Source organism: Papio anubis, chromosome 6 (assembly GCF_008728515.1).
Source record: "Papio anubis isolate 15944 chromosome 6, Panubis1.0, whole genome shotgun sequence".
Taxonomy (NCBI): domain Eukaryota; kingdom Metazoa; phylum Chordata; class Mammalia; order Primates; family Cercopithecidae; genus Papio; species Papio anubis.
The window spans coordinates 16,391,294-16,419,194 of NC_044981.1; the positions used below are offsets into that span (position 1 = coordinate 16,391,294).

A 27,901-nucleotide genomic window follows, 5' to 3' on the forward strand; every position below is an offset into this window, starting at 1 on the left:
GGGGGGTTCCTAATCTGATAGAACTGGTGTCCTTGTGAAAAGGGGAAAGGTCGGCCGGGCATGGTGGCTCATGCCTGTAATCCCAGAACTTTGGGAGGCCGAGGCAGGCGGATCATGAGGTCAGGAGTTCGAGACCAGCCTGGCCAGCATGGCGAAACCCTGTCTCTATTAGTACAAAAATTAGCCTGGCATGGTGGCAGGCGCCTATAATTTCAGCTACTCGGGAGGCTGAGGGAGGAGAATCTCTTGAACCCGGAGGCAGAGGTTGCAGTAAGTGAGATCGCGCCACTGCACTCCAGCCTGGGTGATAGAGCGAGACTCCATCATGAAAAAAAAAGGCGGGGGGAAATGTGGACTCAGGCACACAGGCAGAGTGCTCTGTGAGGACTGGAGTGACACGGCCAAATACTAAGGAGCCACCAGAAGCTAGGGAGTGACCTGGAACAGATCCTTCCCGAGCATCTTCAGAGGGAGCGTGACCCTGCCCACACCTTGATCTCTGACTTCCAGGCTCCCCAGCTGTGAGACACTCAATGTCTGTTAAGTCACTCAGTTTCTGGCACTTTGTAATGGCAGCCCTGGAAAAATATTACAGGCATATAATGCCGTTTGTATGTGAAGGAATGACTTAATCATCCAGTGGCTGGAATTTAGTTATATGATGCTATCAACAACATTCACTTCCTCTTCACATATATTGTGCCCCACACCTGAACTGCACAATTCCCATCGCAAGTTAAGACAGGTGCCTTACACAGTGACCTGAGCTGCCTCTCTTCTGGAAGGGACAACTCTGTCAGTCAGGTTATCCACAGTGACTATTACAACACACTCCACTATTTCTCAGGTATCTCCGTTTGGTAGATTCTTCTCCTGCTCCTTGAGAAGTCCCCAGTGGTCAGTCATGGAGAGTTATTACTAAAGTACCCAGTCTAAGAGCCACTGACATTTCTATACTGATGTATGTCTACATTTACAGATGTAAGACATGGAGTTATACAGAAGGCAAGTTTATTCAAAACAGATAAAAACATCCCCAATTCAAGTTCCGCTAACTAGTAATTGGCTATTAGTAATTTTACTCCCAAATAAATTAATAATTCATTTGGGCCAGGCCTGGTGGCTTATGGCTCTAATGTCAGCACTTTGGGAGGCCAAGGCAGGAGGATCCCTTGAGGCCAGGAGTTTAAGACCAGCCTGGGCAACATAGCAAGACCCCATCTACCCAAAAAGCTTAAGAAAATAGCCAGGCATGGTGGCGTGCACTTATAGTCCCAGCAACTTGGGAAGCTGAGGTGGAAGCATCACTTGGACCCAGGAGTTTGAGGATGCAGTGAGCTATGATCGTGCCAGTGCTCTCCAGCCTGGGTGACAGAGTGAGACTCTCTCCCTAAAGAAAAGAAAAGAAAAAAGAATTCCCTTGGAAGGTTTTGCTTTTTTAGAAGTAAGATTAGCTAAGAAAATTAATAATGCAAAGAAGTTAGGGGTGGGTGGGGTGAGAGAACAGGAATATTTAAACTATTTTTTTTAAATTCAAAATTGTTTTAAAATAGTTATCCCATTTCCATTCCTCCATGACAATGAAGGTGCTGACTTTCAACGTCTGTTACTGTAGCCTATGTAGAGTGAAGGGTGGTCATCCAAGACTTACATCTAGAGCAGGGGTGTCCAATCTTTTGGCTTCCCTGGGCCACACTGGAAGCAGAAAAATTGTCTCGGGCCACACATAAAAGACACTATCACTAATGAGAGCTGATGAGCTAAAAAAACAAAAACAAAAACAAAAAACTTGCAAGTCTTGGCCAAATGTTTCTGGGGAGGCCTGGATGGCAGAAGTGAATGGGAGGGTGGGAGTGGGGAGGGTGGAAGTGGGGAGTGGGGAGCATGGCACCATGCTCAGAAAGACTCCCTGAAAGCCTTGTTACTCCTCTCTGTCCCAAGTTCCCTTTTCCCAGGGCGACTGCTCTTCCTCCCACCTTGCTCTCCTCTCTTACAGGTCCCTATAATGGCTGTTCTTATGTTCCCCACTCCCTACCCCACACCATATTTTCTCCTAAGGAGCAATTTGGCCTAATCTCAGTTTAATCATTAACCTTTCTGAGCTCACAAGGAATAGCAAGCTAAATAAGCACAGAACTTGTCCTCCTTAGATAGTAAGGAAAGAGAATTGTAAATGTTTATGACTTGCTATATTTTTCTTTAATTCATGGCACATTCTATATTAATGTAAAAAGAACCGGGAGGACTGTTAGGAATACTCTGTCATACCACCATCACTCTACTTGAGCCCTTTATGCTATAATATTAAATGCAGTTATAATTATATTTCCTGTTTTCCTTCTTTGCAAACTACAAAACTTAGTCTTTCACGTAATGGGAGAGGTGATAGAGTATGGTGCTCATGGTAAATCCTCAATATATTTATCTATTATTAATGATAATTAATACTGGATTTATACTGAAATAATTCACCACTTATTAAAACACAATTCTTAAAATATAAGTTGCCCCTCCCTGCCACGTACACTTTTCTGTTTGTGATCATTAGATCATGCTGCTAACGGCTTTGCCTAAACAGTTTATTCATTTAACATCTACACACCAGGCACCCAGTTAGTCTGAGGACAAAGACGGGTAAGATAGCATCTTTTTTGCCCCAAAGGGATGATGGAATGGAGACACAAGGACATTACTTTGACATGGGGCACTCCTTTGGCCAATGAAGTAAAGGTCAGTGAGTGAACATACAAAGAAATGATTAACCTGTCATAGAAAAGGTTATGAATGTAATGCCAGCTACAGGACACTTCAGTTTGCTCTCATGAGATTTGGTCAGCAAAGGAATTATCTGTGTAAAGAGAAAATCAGAAGCAACCTTGCCAGCCTGTGAACAAAAGACTAGCCAATGCCAATTCCTACCAGCAAGGTCCAAACAGTCATGCCAAGGTTATATGGGGTATGTAGAATGTGTTCTCTCTGTACCCTGTCTTGAATTCTATTTTGCACATACAGGAAAGCCAAGAAATGCATGCACCTGATTGCAACATATATAGTCATATTTTGATACCACAGTTTGGATGGCAAGATTATTCAATCCCTTTCCCTACCAGAGAGCTTCATCTATTTTCTCTGACTTCTCCATGGATCCACAACAGTCAATGCTTTAAAAAATACTCAGGACATGGACCAATACAAAAATAAAGATAATCGTGATTAAACAACTGAACATGAAATAAGGCCACAGAAGGTTCTCTAAAAAGAGTATCTGACCTTGCTCAGACTGGTGTGACCATGAGATATGAGACTGAAGAAATGGCACAGATGGCAAGTAATGCAGGTGTGTGGTATCTCTTCTTCTTCATTCCCACTTCAGTTCAGCCTAACACTTCATTCACCAAATGAGTGATCACCAACTGCCTACTATGCGTCAGACATATAAAACAGAAGATCTAAAAGACACAGTTCCTGTTCTCAAGGAGCTCCGTTGATATGGCTGGCATTTGTGTCCCCACCCAAATCTCATGTCGAATTGTAATCCCCAGTGTTTGGAGGAGGGGCCTGGTGGGAGATGACTGGATCATGGGGGTAGATTTCCCCCTCTCTGTTCTCGTGATCGTGAGTTCTCACGAGATCTGGTTGTTTAAAAGTGTGTAGCACCTCTCTTTTCTCTCCCTTCCTCTTGCTCCAGTCATGTAGGACGTGCTGGCTTTCCCTTCTCCTTCTGCCATGATTGTAAATTTCCTGAGGTCTCCCCAGCCATGTTTCCTGTACAGCCTGTGGAAACATGAGCCGATTAAACCTCTTTTCTGTACACATTATCCAGTCTCAGGTAGTTCTTATAGCAATGTGAGAACAGACTAATACATCTGTATCCAGTGTGCAGAGATGATCAAGAAAACAGACACTAAAAATCCTACATATGAGTTTCATGGGTGGGAAACACAGTGTGGCTCAGTGAGACCAGGAGGGAAAAGTCAGGGTGGGCTCCTTGGAGCTGATGGCAGTGTTGAGTTTTGAAGAGTACACAGGAATGTGAATGCATGTGATGTGAGAGGGAACGTGGTCTAGACAGAGGAGGGAGCTCATGCAGAGTCACATGAGGGGACATGCCATATTCGGGGAAGCACAAGTATGGCATACCAGGAGGGGAGGAAGGAGGTAACGAGTGCCCTTCTCTCCCCAAGATATCTCTTGAAGGTATGGAGAATCTCAGAAGGGTTAGGCAGGAACATTTTTTGATTAAAAACGTCACTCTGGTCATAGAGTGGAAGATGGATGAGAAGGGACCAGGTTCTACAGGCAAGGCAGTCAGGAGGAACTTGCTGCAATGCCACTGAGCTGTCATCAGGTTTGGCCTGCTTCAGGGGCAGTAAGCATGGAGAAGAGGAGGTGGACAGGGGACATGTCCCAGGCAGACTCATGACCGTGGCTGCTGAATGGCTGGACAGGGGCACATGGAGGAACAGGATAGGGCCTTCTGGCTTGGCTAGTGACATTTGCTCAAGGGATACAGGAAAAATCATGGTCTAGTCCTTTCTAACTCAGTGCTTTAATTTCTCATTTTACCTCTAGGATAAAGTTTAAAATCTCTAACTTGACACTGAAAGTTCTCCACAATCCCCGTACACACAGTAGGTACTCGATACATACCAGTTGATTCAGCAACTGAAACAAACACACAGAAATAACTTTCTCCATCTAACATATCGATATTTTTCTGATTACAGGTTTGGCTTACTACTTTGCCCTTGTGAAAGAAGAGAAATAGCTTGCAACTTATTCAAAGAATAAGATAAGTGCAAACATTTTTCTGATAACATGCTAATCTCAAACACATTTTCTCTCCTGATACAGGGCTACAGTGTGTTCATCTGATTATCACCAACAATCATTCCTATCTCACTCTGGGTTAGGGTCTGTCCTCTCCTTCATCCTTAAGGCTATCAGTCTTCACAATAAAGAATTCCTAGGTAGAGATAGATGCTTGGGGTTCTAAAAGAACAAGTGGTAATCCTCACATACAATGACACATTCCAACCTCTAAAGTAGTCTGCATTACAGGATCGTTATTATTTTTTCCGGCAAAGAAGCCACAATTCAGGAATCTATGCAAAAATAATGAAGTGAAGGTTGCTCCACCAAGTTTCCATCAATCACTCCTCCTTGCCATTCTGCCCTTCCCGAGATGACAGCATGTCAGCTGCTTTGAACGAGATCTACATCGCGTTCTCTGCATTGCACTTGCTGCTGCTTTGTAGTTTGCTGGGTAGTGGTGACAGCCCGTTAACCATAAAAAAATGGGGAGTTCAGGACTGGAGGGGGCTGAGAACATTTTAACATATTTGCAAAGGCATGAGATTGTAAGAACGGTTATGTTGAGAACTTAAACGTGCACTTTCAGATCAGACTGAACTCTCAACACTTTTACATGAAAGAAATGCAAGGAGAAACCTATGATAAAACCAATACATTAACATGTGTGGATATCGTGCGCCTCTAGAAAGTCAGGAGAGCAAATATGGGAGCTCCTTGAGTTATTCTGACCTGCTGCACAAGGCCATCAGGGCTGGGTCTCTGACACTGATAACAGCTCTCTGATGAAGGACCTTGTGTAAAGAGTATAATGGCAACAAAAATAAAAGAAATGAAGAAATGCATATTAGGACTAAATGATGTACATAGAGAGAAACGAGCATAAGTCCTTGGGCTCATAGGCTGAATGCCTCTGAACAGGAATGGAATGTTACTCCCTCAAATCACTTTTAAAAAATATTTTGATTATTTTTAAAGGAGACGAGTCTCACTATGTTGCCGAGGCTGGTCTCAAACTCCTGCGCTCAAGCAATCTGCGTGCTTCAGCCTCCTAAAGTGCTAGGATTACAGGCGTAAGCTACCATGCCCAGCCTCCCCTATATCACTTTTACAGAGATCTGTTTACTACCAGGGCTACTATTTCTTTGCAGACAAGGACTGTGTCTTAGTCATTGTAGTATGATGCATCTAATCGTACCTGACACATAGCAGATGCTTAGTGCATGTTAGCTTGTTAAATACATGCGTCTAGCACAAGGGATCAAGTGAATCTCTGAATGACGGATTGACTAGGAATAGCGGGAGATCAGTGGCTCAATGGTGGTCACAGATCAGCACTCTCAACTAACCATGAGAACCCGGATGAAGCAGAAGCTAGGTTAAGCCGATCTTTTCCCCTCCTCATTAATTTGCCATTGCTCCCTATAGTCATCAGAAAGCCTAGATATGGCCCCGGTGGCAGCACTACATATCTCTGAATGCTGAAGAAAACAGATAATGTAGAGAGACACGAACTTCTTCACTGAAAATTTACTGTGGAAGACCTCTCCATCAGCCACTGAGAAGGAGGTGGTGCCCTGCTACTTTGGTACAGAAGTCAAGCTCAGACTATTCTTGCTGGTGATTCTCAATCAAGGCAGGAGTTACCCTCCCAGGGACATCTGAAAAGGAGTGGGGCCGTTCTGAATCCTTAAAACAACTTGGAGACATTATTGGGATGAGTAGGTAGGGATGAACCGGGACTGCTTGTTGTGTTGTCACGAGCAGGAGAGCTCTGCATAGCAGAGGGCTGTCCTGCCTGCTTCGTTATGAAACACTGCAAGTTTAACAAAACACTCTCTAGAACAGATAGCATTGTCCCAGGGTTCTTCTGTATTTAATTCTTCCTTCCACATAAAATATCAAATCAGGCTATCAGATTATCTCCTGTCAAAAATATAATATCTGAGGATGTCTGCAATAATTTTAATAGTTACCATTGACCAAACATCCACTACATGCCAGGTAGTGTACAATACACAACTAAATCTTAATAACAACAGTGAATTTAGTGGATACTTTTTAAAACTCCCAATTGCATAAACTCAGCCGGAGAGGAAAAAAGTGACTCATCTAAGCAACTTACCAGTAAGTGGAGGAGCCAAGATGTGAATGCAGGTCCCTCTGACCCCAAGTCCATAGATGTGATCATCAAACAACAATCTTGGTTTTCATGATGGCCAGTAACCCAAAGCCTACTACGCACAGGGGAGTGCGAAGATCCCGAGAAGCTGGGGCAGAGCCTTGACCACTGACAGAGTCTCTTAACCAAAGCATCTGCAGTCAAGGTGAAAGGGGCTGCAGGTCCCATGCAATGCTGTCAGCTGCCGGCCTGGGAAGAGTTCCATCAGCAGTAATGATGCACCGCTTATTATGTGTATCTGTCTCACTGCCTTCTTGACAGGATCCCTGCTACCAAAATACAGAACTTTCCTGAGAGTGAGTCTTCACATAAAAACACATGAAATTCCTGAAAAAAACTGAGGATCAAGTGGTGGTTTCTCTGAGTGGCACTAGATTGACTAATTCCATCAGACGCATGGACTCTCCCAAGACCCGGGAAGACCACAGGCAGCTATGCTTTTGAAACAAGGATGCAGGAGAAATTCTGCTACGTCAAATAAAGTCTATTAGATTGGGTCTAGTATTTATCTTCTAAAGGAAGTCTGCTGTCGTCACAGTTGGGAACTTCACAAGTGATTTCTATCAGCATTTTATGGACCGTATCAGAGAGCTGGCATGATTCAATAAGATTCAGAAAAGATGAGACCCTAGGAGGTCATGAGTGCTAACCACAGCCCAGCTAGTGGAATGCTATGTGACCTTTAGTGACTTGTTTTAACATTCTCATGCCTCTGCTCATGGGTTACTGAACTTTTCTAATCCAAGATTCTCTGCATCCTACAGCCTCTAAAGCTACTTCGTAGGCTTGTTGCAAAGATAAATAAAATACTCCTATAGATTCAAGTAAGCTCTGGATATGACTGTAAGAAATATATAATCATCACTATTTTTAAAAAATAGAACAAGAGACTTTCTATTCTACTTTGTTTATACTGCCCTCCTGACCAACGCTGTCTTCATTTACTTAATTACCATCTATCATCCTTGTCTTTTCCTGAGCACTATGTGCCTAGATTAAAAAGATGATAGTGGCCAGGTGCAGTTGCTCACGCCTGTAATCCCAGCACTTTGGGAGGCCAAGGCAGGCAGATCACGAGGTCAGCAGTTCAAGAGACCAGCCTGACCAACATGGTGAAACCCCATCTCTATTAAAAGTACAAAAATTAGCTGGGCGTGGTCTCATGTGCCTGTAATCCCAGCTACTCGGGAGGCTGAGGCAGGAGAATCGCTTGAACCCGGGAGGCGGAGGTTGTAGTGAGTGGAGATGACACCACTGCACTCCGGCCTCAGTGACACAGCGAGACTCCATCTCCAAAAAAAAAAAAAAAAAAAAGAAAAAGATGATAGCATCCCTTGGTAGCAAATACATATGGAAAAATTCCATGTGGTTTATGCAGTTCGAAAAGAACGTAACAGATACTGCATTTACTATAGACCCACTTCCCAATTTCATTTGACTTCCTTTTGCCTTGAGAGTCCTTAATTTTCTTGTCTTTTTTAGGCTGTAAGACTACTGAATGAATGAAGGGGAGGCAGCAGTAGTCTTGGTTTCTGAGCTTATCAACAATCCTTTTGCTACAAGAACTACGCAGCAGATAAGAAGCTAGCATGTGACACACCTTCTGCTCATTTTCCTTCTGGAGGAAAAGGAAACAAAGAAGCGAAGAGAAAAGGGTTAATGGGAAGCACTAACTAAACATTCAGGTGTACCCTGACTCACATAGGCACTGCATTCATTCTATTTCAAATAAGTGGGACCAGCCCACAGGGCTCCCAGGTTCATTGCACGCAGCTAAATGCTTAACCTGTTCCTTCCAGCAGCAGGTGTCACGTGCAATGACATGATTAGCCCAGGATCAGTATTAAACAGTCCTGTGTATGTTCACCTTTTGTAAACCCTCTCACTGACTCACTGCACCAAGCTATGTTCTTGCTATTCATTTGCCAAAATTAGATTTCCTTACTGCAAGAAATACATACAGATTTTTAATAAGCCTACTCTTTGTTTTATATATAAGGATAGTGAAGCTCGTTCAAGGTGACATAAAAAGTATATCTGTAATGTCTGGCTAACACGAGCTTCCCAGGCTTTAAGTTAGCAGCTGGTCCCAAACTATAGACTCAAGTCCACCCTACTGCTACTAGTACTCTAACTGTGAGATCCTTGACCCGTAGATCTGTACTTGTTTTACTTTCCAAGAACTTCTGGCAATGGTAATTCTCACCTCTGAATGCCGATGTTTTTTCATTGCCATGTTTTCAGTATCTGTTGTCCTATCACCTTCCTAGCTAATCTTTATTACTCTCCATGCCCTGGATCTTGGGCTCCACTGGGAGATTTGGTGGGAGTATGCATGCAAGTATCTTTCTCTCATAAACTGCACTGCCTTTTGGATGCCTGAGTTTACACTATTTCCATTACCACCCATCCCTGAAATAGATGAACACTAGGCTTCTCCCTAGTTTAGAACTTGGGTTGTTAGACTCCTTGGGTCTGTCTTAACTTCTCTCCCTGTTTTCAGTTTGGATTTTCTATCTCCATTTGGCTTCTCTATCTCTAGCATCATACCTCCCTGAAGATCCGTGGTAGTGGCAGTAATCCATTTATGAAAAATGAGACAACATAGATTCAAGGAATGAAATACACACACACACATATACACACACGCACACATGCACACAAGCAACCAAGATGGAATAGCAGAGAGTACACCAGACAAGAAGCCGGAAGTGTTGGTTCTAGTTCCAATTCCTCTCTACTGCAGCATCTCAGATGTAAACTGGCATCAGTAACAGGTCCTGTCATCCACCTCCCAGGAAAATTGTCAAAGATAATAGTTATGGCCAGGGGTGGTGGCTCACGCCTATAATCCCACCACTTTGGGAGGCCGAGGCAGGTGAATCACCTGAGGTTGGGAGTTCGAGACCAGCCTGGCCAACATGGAGAAACCCCGTCTCTACTAAAAATACAAAAATTAGCTGGGTGTAGGAGCACATGTCTGTAATCCTAGCTAATCAGGAGGCTGAGGCAGGAGCTCTGAACCCGGGAGGCAGAGGTTGCAGTGAGCTGAGATTGCGCCACTGCACTCCAGCCTGGTTGACAGAGCAAGACTCCATTAAAAAAATAAAAATAAAAAAGTAATGAAGGTCTTCTGAAAACAAGAAAACACTATTCAGATGAAAACTATTATATTTATAGATTACTGTTGTTTTTTTTTTTTAGAAAAATAGAAGCTCTTCTTTGAATTACCTATATTGCAACAGCAGTACCATCAAAATTGTGCATGATTCAGAGGTTCTTAAACATGGCTGCCCATCAGAATCACCATTGTGCCTTTTAGGAAACACAGATTCTCAGACATTCACAGTCTCTAATGGCCCTGGAGTTTCTGGGCAGTGCACAGGTAATGGTATTTTTTAAAAACATTCCCCCCAAGGGATTCTGATCAGTTAGGTTTGGGATCCACTTTTTAAAAATAACATGTTTCTCTGTGACGGAGGAAATTTAAGTATAACTATGATTCATGAATTTGTTATCTGTTTTTTCCTTCAGAGGATATCAGTTTAAGTGTTGGTTTTTAAACTGTAACTCTGAAGGCAAACAACTGGCAAGAAAGAGTTTTCAGGAAGAATGTTGGCTCTGGAAGGCACTGGAAGGTTCTGGAAAAGCAAGGTGTCCTATGAACTAGACTTTTCACCTGTAAGCATGGCAGGAAGAGGCTGTGCAAGGTGGTGGATGACTACAGGGCTTTGCTGTGGACTCCAGGCCTCTAATCCCTTTCAGTCTTTTTACTTCTCTGCCCTCAAAGCCCCGCAGCCTAGAGGGGAGAAGGCGGTGCCCTTGACTGCAGCCTCATGCTTCCTCCTGGCTTCTGGTGGCCTATGGTCTCCTTTACTGTAGGTTTCTGGAGCAAAAATCTAGCAGCCAGGTTACCAGGATCAGTGACAACTATGCAATAATTAGGGGCAGGCACCAGGAGGCAGAGAAACAGCTGGGTGGCAGAAACTCTCTGATACCCCAAAGGAAACATGGAACTCTACTCAGAGGTGGTCAAGAACATGCCAGAAGCTTTGCTTGCCTGGTTGGCAGCAGAAATGGCACTAGCCAGCGATCACCCGTAACCTTGCTGCCTTCTTTACAGATGGCTGCTGTCAGGCTGTTTAATTTGGAGGAAATTCCAATGTCATCAGCAGAGACATGGCATTGGGGAGGGCTGCCAAGCACAAAGACAGAACTTGGCTTCCCCAGCTGATACCCATGGATACAGAAACAGGCTAGTCTTAACAATCTTTTAGACCTGACCTTAGCAGCAAACCGGATAACTGCTAGTCATAAAAGTGTTTCTAAATTGGCCTGATTTTCTCCCCTCCTCTTAGGATCCTGGATGCCTGTAATGCTATTTATCAGTGGTCATTTTGTGCTTACTGATTTGCTAGACATTTTTTCAACCCATTCTTTTTTTTTTTTTGAGATGGAGTTTTGCTCTATTGCCCAGGTTGGAGTGAAGTGGCTCAATCTTGGCTCCCTGCAACCTCTGCCCCCTGGGTTCAAGCAATTCTCCTGCCTCAGCCTCCTGAGTAGTTGGGATTACAGGCATGTGCCACCACACCCGGCTAATTTTTGTATTTTTAGTAGAGACAGGGTTTCGCCATGTTAGCCAGGCTGGTCTCAAACTCCTGACCTCAGGTGATCCACCGCCTTGGCCTCCCAAAGTGCTAGGATTGCTAGGATTAGAGGCGTGAGCCACCATACCCGGCCTCAACCCATTCTTTATCTCTATACTCACAAGACAGTGGTTCTCAAAGTGAGTCACCCAGGGCCAGCAGCATCACGACCACCTGTAAACTTGTTACAAATGCAAATTCTTGGGCTTTCAAGCAATCTGTGTTTGAACAAGTCCTCCAGGCAATGCCCGTGCACTTGAAATTTGAGAGCAACTCTCGTAAGAGGTCACATGGCTCCCCTTAACGTAAACACACCAAAATGAAGTAAGAACCATTTTCTTTCAATAAGTTTCAAAACCTTCAGACATTTTATCTGAGTAAATTCATAAGCAAAACACAAGCACATATTGGCTTTTTTGCTTAATAAATACGATTTTCTTAGACCCACTAACAGATCACGTTTCACCCACACAAAATAGTGTATGACTTACGAATGATCAACAGAGAAAAATCACGATGGCTTTTTAAATTTTTAATTTATTTTTATGTTATTTTTTTGTGTGTGTGTGTGTATGTGTGTGTGTGTGTGTGTATATATATATATATATATATTTTTTTTTTTTTTTTTTGAGACAGGGTCTGTCTGGGTTACATCCATAACTCACTGGAGCCTCAAACTCCTGGGCTCAAGCAATCCTCCCACATCAGCCTCCTGAGTAGCTAAGACTATAGAGATGCACCACCACACCTGGCTAATTTTTAAATTTTTTTGTAGAGAGGCGTTCTTGCTTGTTTGCCCAGGCCGGTCTTGAATTCCTGACCTCAAGTGATCTTCTTACCTCAGCTTTCCAAAGTGCTGGAATTGTAGGTGTGAGCCATCATGATGGCTCATAGTGAGTTGTTTAGTTTAAAATATGTGACTCTATCACCACATTATTTGCCTACAAATATGTCTAGCAAATTCATGAGATATGACCAGTGTGTCTGAATACATACCAGTGCTTATGGCACTGACGTTTTAAGTCCTGCTCAGGAAAACAAAATGCACTATTCAGCTTCCATATGTGACTACTTTTAAAATATGCTTTTTAGGCCAGACACGGTGGCTCACACCTGTAATCCCAGCACTTTGGGAGGCCGAGGTGGGTGGATCATGAGGTTAGGAGTTCAAGACCAGTCTGGCCAACATAGTGAAACCTTGTCTCTACTAAAAATACAAAAAATTAGCCTGGTGTGGTGGTGTGCACCTGTAATCCCAGCTATTCAAGAGGCTGAGGCAGGAGAATCGCTTGAACCCGGGAGATGGAGGTTGCAGTGAGCCGAGATCGCTCCATTGCACTCCAGCCCAGGTGAGTGTGAGACTCTGTCTCAAAAAAAAAAAAAAAAAAATACAATAAAATACGCTTTTTAATAATGAATCTACAGTAAAGCGTAATACATTTTCAACATGGGATTCTAACACAGAACCATCTTTGTTTTGTAATTCGTGCCTCCCTCCCCTAGTTTTAACCTATGCTTGGTCCAGATATCATGGGTCTATGTTTCTGTGGTCTAAGACACTTCTTTAAGATAAGCCCGATGCCTAACACACATCTAGGATTAAGTTAACAATTCTGAAATACTGGTTTCTTTGGCTTTTAGACCTCTTAATTGTTTTGGTTATAAAGGTCTGCCTTTAACATTTTTCCTTCTGTGTTCCTAACTAGGCCTCTGAGTCTCCACTGTCAAAATGTGGCTGATCAGACTTGAAGCATCCCTCACCTCACCCTGTGATTATGGAAGGAAGTACAGGACATCGTAGGACTCCTTCCCAGACACGTGGATCATGAATGAGCTAAAATTTCAATCTTTTGTTCTCCACTGGCCATTTTCCCCGAACCCTTTAGGATAGCCAGAAAAAATAAATCTCTTCTTGGGAATATTTTCTAGAATGTTTTCATTTTAAAATTTATTTTCATTTTATTCTGACATCTGAAAATTTTTTATATTTATGGGGTAGAGTGTGATGTTTCAATACATGTATATATTATGTAATGATCAATTCAGGGTAATTAGCATATTTTTCACTTCAAACCTTTATCAGTTCTTTGTTGTGAGAACATTCAAATTCCTCTCGTCTAGCTTTCTGGAGTCTTCTCTTAAGGAGCAAAGAAGAGAATAAAAGAGCCTATAAAATTCAGCTCTGTTTAAATCCTATCTTTCAAGTAACTAAAAAGTTGAACACTAGCCCCAATAACTAGATCCATAAACCATTTTTCAATACTAATTTTGTTAGCCAGAGATATGCACTAGAGAATGTGAGACCAAGAGTAGACGGCCCATCCAAAGTCCACAGAAATAAAAATCCATTTATGACTGCATTTTCCATGCTGGCTTTCCAGGATGGTTCTGAACTTGCTAATTCATGGTACAACTTTGTACTGTAACACAGCCAAGGAGAAATAGTAGCACGTTGGAGCCAGGTCTGTGAAAGCTGACAGTTAAGCTTGAGAGCCAAGCGTTCAACATAGCCAATGTTAAAAATTAACTTATATAAACTTACGGTTTAATAAATCATATTAAAACCTCCCGAGGCGAGGCAGATCACCTGAGATCGGGGAGTTCGAGACCAGACTAACCAACACGGAGAAACCCCGTCTCTACTAAAAATACAAAATTAGCTGGGGGCAGTGGCACATGCCTATAATCCCAGCTACTCAGGAGGCTGAGGCAGGAGAATCGCTTGAACCTGGGAGGCGGAGGTTGCGGTGAGCCGAGATCGCGCCATTGCATTCCAGCCTGGGCAACAAGAGTGAAACTCCGTCTCAAAACAAAAACAAACTCATCATCATTTCTCATTATTTTACCCTATTTTACTATTATCTGTATGACTGAGGTTAATTACGTCTATTTGTATAATGGATATAAAGTCGTGCACCGCATAACAACATTTGGGTCAATCACGGACTGCATATGTGACAGTGGTCAAATAAGATTATAATGGAGCCGAAAACTTTCTATTGCCTACTGATGCTGTAGCTGTCTAATGTAACAGTATAATACATTACTCATATGTTTGTGGTGCTGCTGGTATAAATAAACATCCTGCAGTGCCAGTCCTATAAAAATACAGCACATGCAATTATGCACAGTATATAATACTTGATAGTGAAAATAAATGACTGTTACTGGTTTGTGTATTTACGATACTATACTTTTTATTATTATTTGAGAGTGGACTCTTTCTACCTATAAGAAATTAACTGTAGGCTGGGCGCAGTGGCTAATGCCTGTAATCCCAGCACTTTTGGAGGCCAAGGCAGGTGGATCATGAGGTCAGGAGATGGAGACCATCCTGGCCAACATGGTGAAACCCATCTCTACTAAAAATACAAAAATTAGCTGGGGGTAGTGGCATGTACCTGTAATCTCAGCTATTCGGGAGGCTGAGGTAGAAGAATCACTTGAATCAGGGAGCTGGAGGTTACAGTGAGCTGAGATTGTGCCATTGCACTCCAGCCTGGTGACAGAGCGAGACTCCGTCTCAAAAAACAAAAACAAAAACAAAACAAAAACAATGGACTGTAAACAGCCTCAGGCAGGTCCTTCTGGAGGTGTTCAAGAAGAAGACATTGTTTTCATTGCAGACGATGGCTCCATTCATGGTGTTGCCTCTGAAGACCTTACAGCTGGACAAGATGTGGAGGTGGAAGACAGTGAAACTAACCATCATGATCCTGCGTAGGGCTAGGCTAATGTATGTGTTTGTGTCTTAGTTTTTAACAGTAAACTTAAAAAAAAAAACCCTTTTTTTTTAAAAAATAAGATAAAGCTTATAAACTGGATGTGGCGGTGCACACCTGTAATCCCAGCATTTTGGGAGGCTGAGGCAGGAGGATGGCTTGAGCCTGGGTGTGGGCCTGGGCAACATAGTGAGACTTAGTTTCTACAAAAAGAAGCTTATAGAATAAAGATATAAAGAAAGAAAATATTTTTGTACAGCTGTACAATGTGTTTGTATTTTAAGCTCCGTGTTATTATGGAAGTTATCAAAAAGTTTAAAAAATTAAAAAGTTTATAAAGTAAAAAGTAAGCTGAACGTGGTTAATGTATTATCAAAGAATAATTTAAAAAACAAACTTAGTGTAGCCTAAGTGTACAGTCTTCATAAAGTCTACAGTAGTGTACAGTGATGTCCTAGACCTTCACATTCACTCACCACCCACTCACTGACTCACCCAGAGCAACTTCCAATCCTGCAAGCTCCATTCATGGGAAGTGCCCTATATAGGTATGCCCTTTTAAAATCCTTTCTACTTCACTTTTACTGTACCTATTCTATGTTTAGATGCACAAAAACTTAGGCACATTGTGTTACAAGTGTCTACAGTATTCAGTACAGTAAGGTGCTGAGTGCTGTAGGCAACTGTAACTCTATGTCCAAGTTTGTATCCTAGGAGCAACAGGCTGCATCATATAGCTTAGATGTGGAGCAGGCTCTACCATCTAGGCTTGTGTGAACACACTTTATGATATTTGCAGGAGGACAATGTAAGGATGCATTTCCCAGAATGCATTCCCATTATTAAGTGATGCATTACTGTCCTATATGATGGTGTGCTACAGTGCATCTCTTTACAATCTCATGGTTGGTAATGTCACATTGGTAGTTTGAAATTAGTCACAGTGAGAGTATTTATATTATAGAAATCAGTAAACACTACAAATCAGATGTCCTGTTACTCCCGAGCCAGTAGCTAAACCTTTTTTTTTTTTTTTTTTTTTTTGAGATGGAGTCTTGTTCTGTTACCCAGGCCGGAGTGCAATGGCACGATCTTGGCTCACTGCAACCTCTGCCTCCAAGCGATTCTCTTGCTTCACCCTCCCGAGTAGCTGGGATTACAGGTGCCCACCACCATACCCAGCTAATTTTTTTATTTTTCGTAGAGACGGGGTTTCACTATGTTGTACAGGCTGGTCTCAAACTCCTGACCTCAAGTGATCTGCCCTCATCGGCCTCTCAAAATGCCACTGTGCCCAGCCACCAGTAGTAGTTAAACTTTTATCAGCACACTGCTGGTATCCATTCTCACTTTTTCTTAAGTGAACTAGAATTAGGGGAGAACAGTAGGAATAGTCAACTTTCCATGATTACATGTGCAGGTACATACCACCAAGCCATATGCCACCAAACCACTGCTGTCCAGAGTTTCCAACTAATCTATTGCTGATTTACTCCCTCTGTTTATCTGCCACTGAAATTAGTCTGACTCAGAAACGTAATTGTATGTGTGTTGGCAAGAACTCACACAAGAACACTATCTTCAAGAAAAAAAACACCACTGGATGTTTGTATCATCCTTCACCATGGCCACAGAATATGATGGATTACCTCATTAACTCCTTGCAACCATTGCCATGTTGAGTTTCATTGTCCCTGTTTGACAGGTGAGATTAGGTGATCTGTCCAAGGCCACATATCTAGTAAGTTGCATAGACAGGACTCAAATCCAGAAATCCAAATCTCGTATTCTTTAGACTTTACCACAGGTTATTGCTTTTATACCAATCTGTCATGAAAATGGGACTTTTTTTTTTTTTCAAAAGGGCAACATCTGGGTTCGCTTCTCTCCTTCCTTTAGTTAGCAATGCAGCCAACTTTGAGGCACCCACATCTACGTTTATGAATATCAACTCCCCCATCCAAGCTCCCTTCCTGCCCACAGGCAGAAATTACAACCCCATTGCTGCAACGTCTTAGATGAATCAAACGCAAACACGCTTCCACCTGAATTCCTAAAGATGTCCTAGGCATGTAGGCATCATTAGCAAGTGTTTTATACTTTGTGTCTAAGTTATTCAAACCCAAAGAGAAGCCTAAGGCATCTAATTTAAATACAAATAGAAATGATCGTGAATAAAGACGCCAGGTTCTTGCACTTAATGGTGAAAATAAATATATATGTATATGTGTGTAGAGTTTATTTTATACACACACACATTTCATGAGGGGGAAACCGAACTATATACATACACATATACACACATATATATATGAACATGTGTGTGTTCTCTATATACACATACATATGCACAAATACGTGTGTTTTGTGAGTGTGTATGTGTGTGTCTAGCTTGTTTTTCACCTCCTCCAGGAGTTATACAGCAAAAAAGAAGAAAAAAATCCCTGCCCTTTATCAGATATGTACACATTTTATCCTTGCAATATGTCTAAAATGATTTTATGACTAAATCCTGGGAAAAATGTGAAGAATGCTTGGCTAGATGGCAAGCTTTTCCAGTAAAAACACAACACTGCTTATGAATTGTAGCACTTGGAGAAGCCTTTTCAACATGATGTGCATTTTTGTTCTAGCTTGAGACTAAATCCTGTTTGGAGGTAGGTTTTCTTTGGCTTTCAGAGGAAGTTGAACCGATTGTACAACACGGGTCTTCGGGCCCTCCAGTGTGGACTCACCACGAGAGGACGACGATGTGCTATTCCATTAAACATGCCTCTGCCTCACGACTCCAGCCAGGGTTAAAACCTTCAGATGTTTTCTCAACACATTAAGCAGAAATAACCATCACAACGGCAAAAACTAAACCCATTTGTCCCCTTGTCAGGATTTTTCAGATTGTCAACGGACTGACCTTGTGGCCGCAAAGCATTTTGGAGGCCGTGTAACAAAAGTTAAATGTGTCGGTGAACGCACACAGAGAAATTCTTAGAGGTCACTAGTGAATTACTAACACTGTTACCCTGGGAAGAGATGATGGAGTTTCCATTTTATCTCAGAGGTTTGGTGGGTGTATGGTGATGACTTAAAATGATGTCAGGCTACATAGCCAACACTTTCTTGGAAAGGACTTTCCCTGCTGTTCTATTAAAACCGTCAGCAAATAGGGCCAAGGCGCTCACTGGTCTGTGCCGAGGACACCTTAAAGTAATCAGGCTGTCAAATAAAGGCAAACACTTTCTCAGCATTTCTAAAGACGGAAATAGCGAAAAGTGTGTTGCGTTCCAAGCATATCAGACTTAAGTCATTTCTGCCTCATGGTTCTAGAAGACAAGAGATGGAGGTGGCAGCAAGTGGGGAGGGGAGCCACATAATTCTCCTTCTAACTCTCTGGCTCTCAACTAGAAGCAATTTTGTTCTGCAAGGGATACCTGGCAGTGTCTGAGGACATATTTGATTGTCGCAACTGCCGGGTGCTACCAGCATCCAGCGCACAGAGGCCAGGAATGCTGCTAAACTTCCCACAATGCACAGGACACTTCCACCCCACTCCATCTTCCCGCTTCCCCAGATAGGATGATCTGGGCCCCAAATGTCAATAGTGCTGTTGAGATTCCCTGCTCTAAAAGATCAGGGAAAAAGATCAGCTGCAGCCAGAGAATTTTCCATTGACCTTCTAACTGTTGCCTGGGCTCCTGGAGGACATCCTCTGAACATGCTTGTTTCCTTGACCTAAACACTAGCCTCACCGTGGTCCACAGCCCAGCAGCATCGGCATTACCAGGGAGCATGTGGGAAATACCGAATCTCAGGTCCCACCCAGACTCACAGAACCAGAATGTGCATTTCCACTAGAACGCTGGGGGCTTCTTGACACTTGAAACCTTCAGAAGCACCAGACAGACCTCTCTCACCTATCCTTAGGTCTGTTTGTCCTTCTACTCACTCAGTATTAATTATTTCCACTCTGCCCTCTGAATACACAGTAATCTAGTAAAAAGTAGCTCTCTTCTTGCTTCAGTCTTTCCTCAGAACATTCTCTCCAACCCAGGCTTTAACCTTGGCTCACTGCGGAGAGCCCTGTTTCTCCCACAGCTTTCTGATGTGGAGACAGCTCAACCCCCAAGCCCCTGTGCAGGACTCCATGGCTACTTCCTCTATCCTCATTAGAAAATTCCTCCTCTTCTGACCACATGGCCATGCTCAGACCACATGGCCATTGGCTTCCAATTATTGTTGCAAGGTACCAGTTTTCAAGCCAGTTCTAGGTGCCTGGATCATGGCATTCCTATTTGCCCTCAACCCAACTGTGGAATTCTCCAGTGACTATGTGAATGACATCTTACACAAGAATTCCTGGTTCTTGAACCTTTTCTACAGTGGCAACAACCACCCTCCCCTTCAGAACATTCATGTATTAATCCAATAATTATGATGTCCTATCTGACTCTGTGCTAAAGATATTAAGAAGATTACCATAGTGCCCTTGTTCTCAATGAGCTTACAGTCTAGAAGAGGGAGGGAGGAGAAGTATTTTGACACTAGAAGAAGCTTCAGGAATTACAAGTCAGAGAAAAGCTCAAAGAAGGTCATGGTCTACTTTTTGGCCATTTTTATTGGCTAACACTCCAACCCAGTAGTTCCCACATGCTGGTCTGAGAACCAGGGCCAATCCATGGAAATGAAGAAAAATAAAGACAACATAGTAAATGTATCATAATACTAAATTTCTAGGACTTATTCTGATATTATACTATTCTCACTTTGGGGCTGTTAAAACATCCTTTCCTTTTTAAAAAGATTGGAAAATTTATTTTAAAGTGTCCAGTGCCCTTACATTAAAATAAAGAGTTGACCCACATATGCTAGTACCCCATTAATTTTCTAAAACTCATCCTTGAAACCTGGAAGTGGCTTTCCAGGTCTACATGGGAGGGGCTTGCATAGGCCAGGGACAGTCTGGTTGTAGCAAGGGTTGGCAAGACTTGCTTTGAAGCCACATTTGCCTGTCTCTTTACACAACATGGGAAGTCACTAACTGTTCTTAAGGAAAGATTCAATGTGCCAAGTCAAGTGGTTAAAAACTCTTGGGGGACCAGGCTCACATCTGTAATCCCGGCGTTTTGGGAAGCTGAGGCAGGAGGATCACAACACCAGGAGGTCAAGATCAGCCTGGGCAACAAGGTGAGACCGTTGACTTTACAAAGCATAATTAAAAAATAAAAAAAAATAAAAAAATAGCTGGGTGTGGTACATGTGCCTGCAGTCCCAGCTACTCAGAGGCTGAGGGTGGAGAATCGCTTGAGAGAGCTGTGGCTAGGACTTGTAGTTGGGGCAGATGAAATGGTCTAAGGTTAGGACAGCAACAAAAACAACTTTGGCAGATTTTGCCTCCATTGGGAAGAGTGCTCCTGGAGGACACATTTTCAGTCTCAAAAAGGAAAATAATGTTGACTTTTAGCTCTTCAGCTCTCAGCAGCTGCCACAAAAGTACTATGTTTAAATCTCACGAGTGTAACTGAGTATTTTTCCCCTTTAGGGTCAATGGCTCTGTCTCAGGGATCACTTGTTTCTTAAATCTCAGGCTGCTACATTTTCTCAACTACCAGTTGTATTAGTCCGTTTTCATGCTGTTGATAAAGACATACCCGAGACTGAGCAATTTACAAAAGAAAGAGGTTTAATTGGACTTACAGTTCCACACGGCTGGGGAAGCCTCACAACCATGGAGGAAGGCAAGGAGGAGCAAGTCACATCTTACATGGATGGTGGCAGGCAAAAAATGAGAGAGCGCTTGTGCAGGGGAATGTCTCTTTTTAAAACCATCAGATCTCGTGAGACTTATTCACTATCACGAGAACAGCATGGGAAAGACCTGTTCCCCATGATTCCGTACCTCCCACCAGGTCACTCCCATACACATGGGAGGTCAAGATGAAATCTGGGTGGGGACACAGCCAAACCATATCACCAGTTGACCTATATGGCTGGAAAAAGCAAGACTTCTCCCCCACAGTTGCCAGTTTTTTTTTTTTTTTTTTTTTTTTTTTTTTTTTTTGCTTCTAGTTCTAACACTTGGTCATTTATTTCTCTAGAACTCAGAATATATTTGCTGCACATTATTGACTGTTATCCTTCCTTTTTATTTACCCTTCAACGTTTTCACAAAACAGGGACAATGTGCACAGGCCAGAGGATTTTATGGTTTTTCTAATTTGTTTTTAAAAATTAGAGACAACTGGCTTACAGCAATTTTCCAGTTAATAACATGCACACAACCCACAAGCCAAGAACAACAGAAGAGGAGAGACAGAGAGAACATAAAACATTACTTATGAGATCTTTCCCACTGCTTAGCATCAGATCTATAACGCATGCGAGGCTTAGCTGGAACAAATGATGAAAGCTGCTCCTCCTTTCAAGTGAGGATCATTTACATGGGCCCAGACCACTCTTGTTCTCATTTATTCAACTTCCAGCCCTCACTGACATTAACCAGGAGCAGAGAACATCTGGTGTCAGGACCAACTCCCGCTGTGCCCAGGGCTGCTGTCTCACTGTTGCAGAAAAGGCCAGAGGGCAAGGCTGCCTGGCTGAAGATGGGCTTCAGAGGTTCTAGGCTTTTTATGGAATTAGGCATGAGAAGCAGCTTTGCTCTTGTACATCAAATGTTACCTTAGCTCCATAGAAAAATTTCACAAACTCCAAAACCTTCCTTTTGAAAACCAGAGGAGGAAGGTGGTTTTAACCCAGTCTGAATTCAAATCTGTACATACTGAATTTTTTTAACTCTCTTAAAACAATGCTTTGGATTTTGAACATCTTGATTGTATATACATATACATGTAGATGTGCATGTGTATATATGTATGGATATAAATACATCCATTCATACATCACACATGCACACACATGTACACACACATACACTCAGAAAGATTGGGACTCTGGCAGGAACCAGAATTCTTCCACATCCCAAACCTAGCAGAACAAGTTCAGCTCTGGAAATGCATCATCGCCTTCACACCAGAATCACAAACACACGGGTGAGAGGTTGAAATCCCAGGTCCTTGACTTCTCAGCTGACACATCAGAGTTTACACATTTTCTAAGAAGGGGAAGTTGTTCAAGTTCTTTAAAACAATTTTTTTTAAGACAGGGTCTTACTTTGTCACTCAGGCTGGAGTGCAGTGGTGTGATCTCAGCTCACTCCAGCCTTGACCTTCCGGGTTCAAGCAATTCTCCTGCCTCAGTCCCCCAAGTAGTTGGGACCACAGACACATGCCAACACACCTGGCTAATTACTGTATTTTTAGTAGAGACAGGGTTTCACCACATTGGCCAGGCTGGTTTCCAACTCTTGAGCTCAAGTGATCCTCACACCTCAGCCTCCAAAAGTGCTAGGATTAGAGGCGTGAGCCATTGCGCCCAGTCCTAAGCTCTTTAAACTCAGCAATTTTCATACTACATCGATTACCCTGTCCCCTCCCTCAGTCCCATCCTCTGACCACTTCATCTTCTTCCACCTCCAAAACTCTCCTCGTCCTGTAAAAAAGCCCAGACAGCAGGAATGGACAATCTATAGGTTGTGAGGCTGCCCATGGTATTTCTGGGTTTCATGTTCTGTTCTTGAAGTAAGCATAAAGACAATAACATACTCTCCCTGCTACGGTTAAAAGAATTTTCAGGATCTTTTGAAAAAAATAATAAAAACTTAAAATAAATATGACAATATAGAGACACTGGAGGGAGCTCTAAACGTCTAGTGATAGGAAAAATGCTGAAATTATGTATCCTAAAACTGAATAGAGAAGCTACTGCTTTGTGGGATAATGCGGTAAATTCTGGCTTTAGTGATCTCTGTGCCCATTCTTCATATTGATTCAGAGCAGAAGATAGTTAACAATATCAACATGTGTGCACATGGGGCAGGAGGTGGGGGGAGCAAATAAAACTATCTTAAACATATGCCTCTTTACCCAAAAAAGGAGGCCATTTATTCTTGGCTTCCACAGGGCCTCTGAAAAGTATACTCTGAAAATATTTTCTTGGAGAGTTCTTTAAAGTAGAAAGATTTAAGAGGCAGGAACATAACAAAGGAAGGATCGGACCAAAGTGAGCCTTGTTGGAACTGAGCCTGTTTTGTTTTCCCATTTTCCACTAAAAGGTGCTTTGTCTTTTGAGAGGAATCTGCCCTCTTCATCCCACCTTTCCCTCCCAGAGCCCCCAGCAATGAGAGGGCGTCTGGCTCACCTCTGTCAGGTCCAGAACCTGACTACGCACAACATGTTCTGTCCTGATGGGACTCAAGAGATGCTGAGTGAGGGGGCATTTTGACCCCCTTGGGGCCCCTGTCACGCTCAGCTTCCTGCTCAACTTTTAAAGTACAAGCTTACTGGAGCAGGAGCAGGGCAGACTCTGCCTGGTAAAGTCTTTCCTCTGATTAGGGTCCCTGGGTTGTATTTAAGCTGTCCCCAGCCCCCACCACATGTGCACCATGCGCGCATGCATGCGTGAACACACACATACACACACACACACACACACACACACACACACACTCCACGTTGTTAGTTTTCTGGGTCATTTCCTGTGAAATGCCAGTGTTCCCTCTTTAATGGCCGGATCTCATCCTGGGAGTCTGACTGAGAGCAAGGGGCTGTCGGTACAGGCTGGGGAGAGGGTCCCACCCCCACCTCACACCAGAGTTTGTATTGATAATAATCACATCTCCACTCACCTGTTTCTAGCCTGGGAAACTTTCTTCCTTCATTCAGCAATATTTATTGCGCACCTAAAACATTAATGCCACTGTGTGGGGCTTGGAAAATGTCCTGGTATTTGGGTAATTTCTCAGAAGCAAGACTTTCTCATTTGGGTCTCTGAATATCAAATGTCACCAGCCAATGAGTATGTACATTTCAGTGCCTCACATTCTTCTGGAGAACATAGTTTGATACGAACATTTGCGTCAGTGCTCCTCAGCACACACAACAGAATATATATCTGTTCTGGACTAATAAGTATATCACAGGCACAAACAACTCTGTAGCCAACTTTTGATTAAAGAGACAGTCTCTACCGTTAAGGAGCAGCACATCTATATCACACCAATAAAAGCCAAGAGTCCTAGCAGTTTGCTACAAATGACTACACAGTGAGAGTCAGGAACTATTCTGGATCCTGTATTTTATCCTAAAGACCTTTATTTAAAATTTCCAGCCTATCTCCTCCCCATTCCACTCAGTCTCATTTGACATTGCTTCCCCCAAGTCCACTGTGATGTCATGCACCTTGTGGATGGCAATGATCTGCACTATAATTCAAAATGCTTTCAGGGAGCTGGGAGCACAGAGAAAATACACCGGTGATGCCGGAAGCAATAAAGCAATCTGTTTGAAAAGCATAGGTTTCATAAAAGGTTAGCACTGGAATGGAAGTGATCTCAGAGATGAACTCTTGCAAGCACTCTGGCGGCCGAAGCATCCAAATTCCTGGTTGCTGTGGTTGACTGGAGGAGTCTACAACCCCAACTCCTGCCTTCAACTCTTATTGTAGACTACTTGCAGCTCATCCTGTCCTTGGACTTGGCTAATATTTATGCATACCATGTGCAAAATTTATGCATACCATGTGCAAAGTACTGCTAATGTCCTTTACACTCATGAAATCAGTGCTCAGATGAAGACATTACATTTACTGGAGGTGAAAGAAAAGTCGGGAAATGGGAAGAGGTGCTGGAACTGGGGCTGGGAAGGAAGGCTGCACTTCAGTGCTCTTGGTAGGGTTAACTGTTCCCTACTGTTTCATGAAGTGTCAGGGTATGAACTGTAGCATGTGAAGGACCTTACACTGCACAATGTTCACTCTTGGAAAGACAATGCTAGAAATCTGTGTTTGAGCTATTTCTCTTGCTTTCAATGCAGATTCAGCTGATTGTTCAACGTGAGGTCTTAAAACAACCCTGTCTCTTCACAGCCTTGTCTTCTTTTCCCTTTCTTTTTCCTCCCTATGACTTTCTTTCATTAAATTGAGAGACTAAAAAAGTGGAACATTTGAAGGAATGATGAGGTCAACAGCATTCTCAGATTCCTCTCTCTCTAAATTAATCATACCAAGGAGAACCCGTTAAATAATTTTTCAAGAATCTAAATAAAACTTTAAATAAAGCTTTATTTGGTTTTACTCACAGCCAACCAATAATTGAGTCACCTCTATTTTTAAAGTAATGTGAAGATCAGGTAGCTCAAACCTAACGGATAATGGGCATTCATAGCTTTTGAGGGCATACTAGACACCTTATTTCCTTAATGCAAAAAGTAAAGTAGAGGTTCCTCTTCAAAGATTTTCCTCACCATCTAATTAGGAATTAATAGTACTTTCCCTTAGAAGCAAAATTTATTCAAAGACCTGTGCTAACATTCTTAAATACCTGCTAGCCGTAAAAAAGAAATCAATGTACTTTATGTTCTTAGCTCCCACAATTTAGCCTAAATATTTGCCCTGGCATGCTTATACTGGTCCAAGCAAGCATTAGGTCATAGCCTGTTTCTCTTCCTTATTTGAAGATTTTTTACCTTTCTCAGCATTCCACAAGTTAGTTCCTCCTTCCTTTGTTCTCTTCTGCCTTTGCTGCTTTTAAAAAGTTCTAAGTTACTAGCCAATCGCGACAAATACAGAATGTGAGGTCCTGTTCCAGCCAACGGAAACCGGACACAGCAGTAGGGTGGACGCGTCAGGTTATAAATGACCCTGTCTCCTTTGTTTGGTGTACTCTCGTGGCAAAACTGCTGGCGAGTGTACCCTTTCTGCAGAAAGTAAAAATGGCTTTGCTGAGGAAATTAAATTTATGTTCAAGTGCTATTTCTTCACAGCACCGAGGAACAAGCATTTCTAACACTTAATGTGTGTACTATGGAATCAGATTTGTAAAAGTTCACAGCGGAAGGAGACTAGTGATCATCTGTGAGGAAGTTATGGCTCAGAGAGATAATGGGGCAGGCCTGAGATCACAGAGGAAGTAGTAATGATGACTGTTAACTTGGCTTCATTTTAAAAGATCGTGTTGTGGTCACTACCCTTATCTTAAAGCCTTAACTTTATGTTAATGAAACAAATACATTATTACATTTTTAAAATGTTCTCCTCTAAGGATATGCCTTTATCATTCAAAATAATATGGTCAGAATGAATGGGAAGGATACTGCTGTGTCTACCAACGCCTAAGCGGGTATTTAAATGGCAGAAGCTCTTCTTCCAATGGCACATTGAAATCACTGAGAGATGACCTTCTCATAGTAACGCTGTCCTAAGGAATATGTTGACACATGCTCCTCAAAAGTATCTGTATCAACTTTTGGATGCCGAAGCTGGTTTTACTCATAACATCTGGTTTGCCTATATAGCATATCAATTCAATTAGATATTAAAAAGTACTTATTAAAAACCATACTTTAGTTGGTGAAGCTGAAATGCAGAGAGGGGACTAAAATCCCCAAGGGCACAGTTGTGGAGTTAGGCTAGAAAGCTGTGCTGTGAAATCCCAGGCCAGTAGCTTTTCATCATTAGACCACGTAGCTAGAAGCCCCACTGGAGGGTCTGAGCTGCAGGCACACGGTTAACCCAGGCACATCAGGTCTCATTTGGGCATGTCTAGATACGCCTGGGTGGCCTGTGAAGTGGATGGATGTTCTGTTTGTATGGAGGCCTGTTTGATGAGCCTCCTGGAAGAAAAAGAAACAGGCAGTGACAGGAAACCTGCCAGGGATAATGGTGCCACATGGTATCTGAAGTTCAGTAATTCTTCAACCTTCTTAGCAGTTTGCTGTGTGAGGAAGGAACTGACCCACAGTGGTTGGGTTAAGGCGCATCTGCTTGGCATGTGGGATTGGGGGCATGGGGGTGGCAATAACAGGGGATGTAACATTGGGAACATCTACCAACCCAGCCCCTTGGGAAGGGGTGCAGGAAGAGACAGTGGGGCCATAAAGAACATGAGGCCACCATGTTTTGTGGTCTCAGAAGAGAAATTTCACCACTCAGGAATAGAGAGGAAACATATGCCTACTGCACTTGGCAACAAAATAAAAGAAGGACCGATCGTCAACCCTCATGACGTCACCGGGCAGAAACGGGAGTTGATAATAACATTCGAGAAGGGGCCTTGTGAAATCTGGGGCCTTGTGAAATCTCAGTTACTTCGCGTCTCCTTTAAATAAACTATATTTTAAATACTGGCCTCACCAAAGCCTGTTTTCACACTGATTTCTCCCATTTCTATATCCATTCCATTATTAAATATGTTAAAGAATTATTGTCTTAAATACTTTCCTTCATCAAGTGGGAACCCTGGAAGAAGATGAGAATGAGGAACATGATGATGATGGTAAAAAAAAAAAAAAAAGTTAACAATAACTTGGGCCTATCATCTGACAGACACTAAGTGTGTATCATGTATTTTGTCACTTAATTTTCATGATAACCTTTTCATGGTTTTAATGATAAGGAAAGTAGGGATAATGTGGTTAAATAACGTATGCAAA

The 27,901-nt window shown here is 42.6% G+C and overlaps 1 protein-coding gene across 11 annotated transcripts in view; it reads right to left on the reverse strand.

The window, feature by feature from the left end:
- The window catches only part of ATXN1 (ataxin 1), a 456,230-nt gene that overhangs the window by 79,874 nt on the left and 348,455 nt on the right, over nt 1-27,901 (reverse strand). Inside the window, exon 1 of one of the 11 annotated variants that reach the window (XM_017957612.3) lies at nt 6,938-8,085. The exons of the other annotated variants lie outside the window; for them this stretch is intronic. The gene's annotated coding sequence lies outside the window, so the exon portion shown is untranslated. Of the gene's footprint in view, nt 1-6,937; nt 8,086-27,901 lie in introns of those variants that run through there. 11 annotated transcript variants of the gene reach the window in all.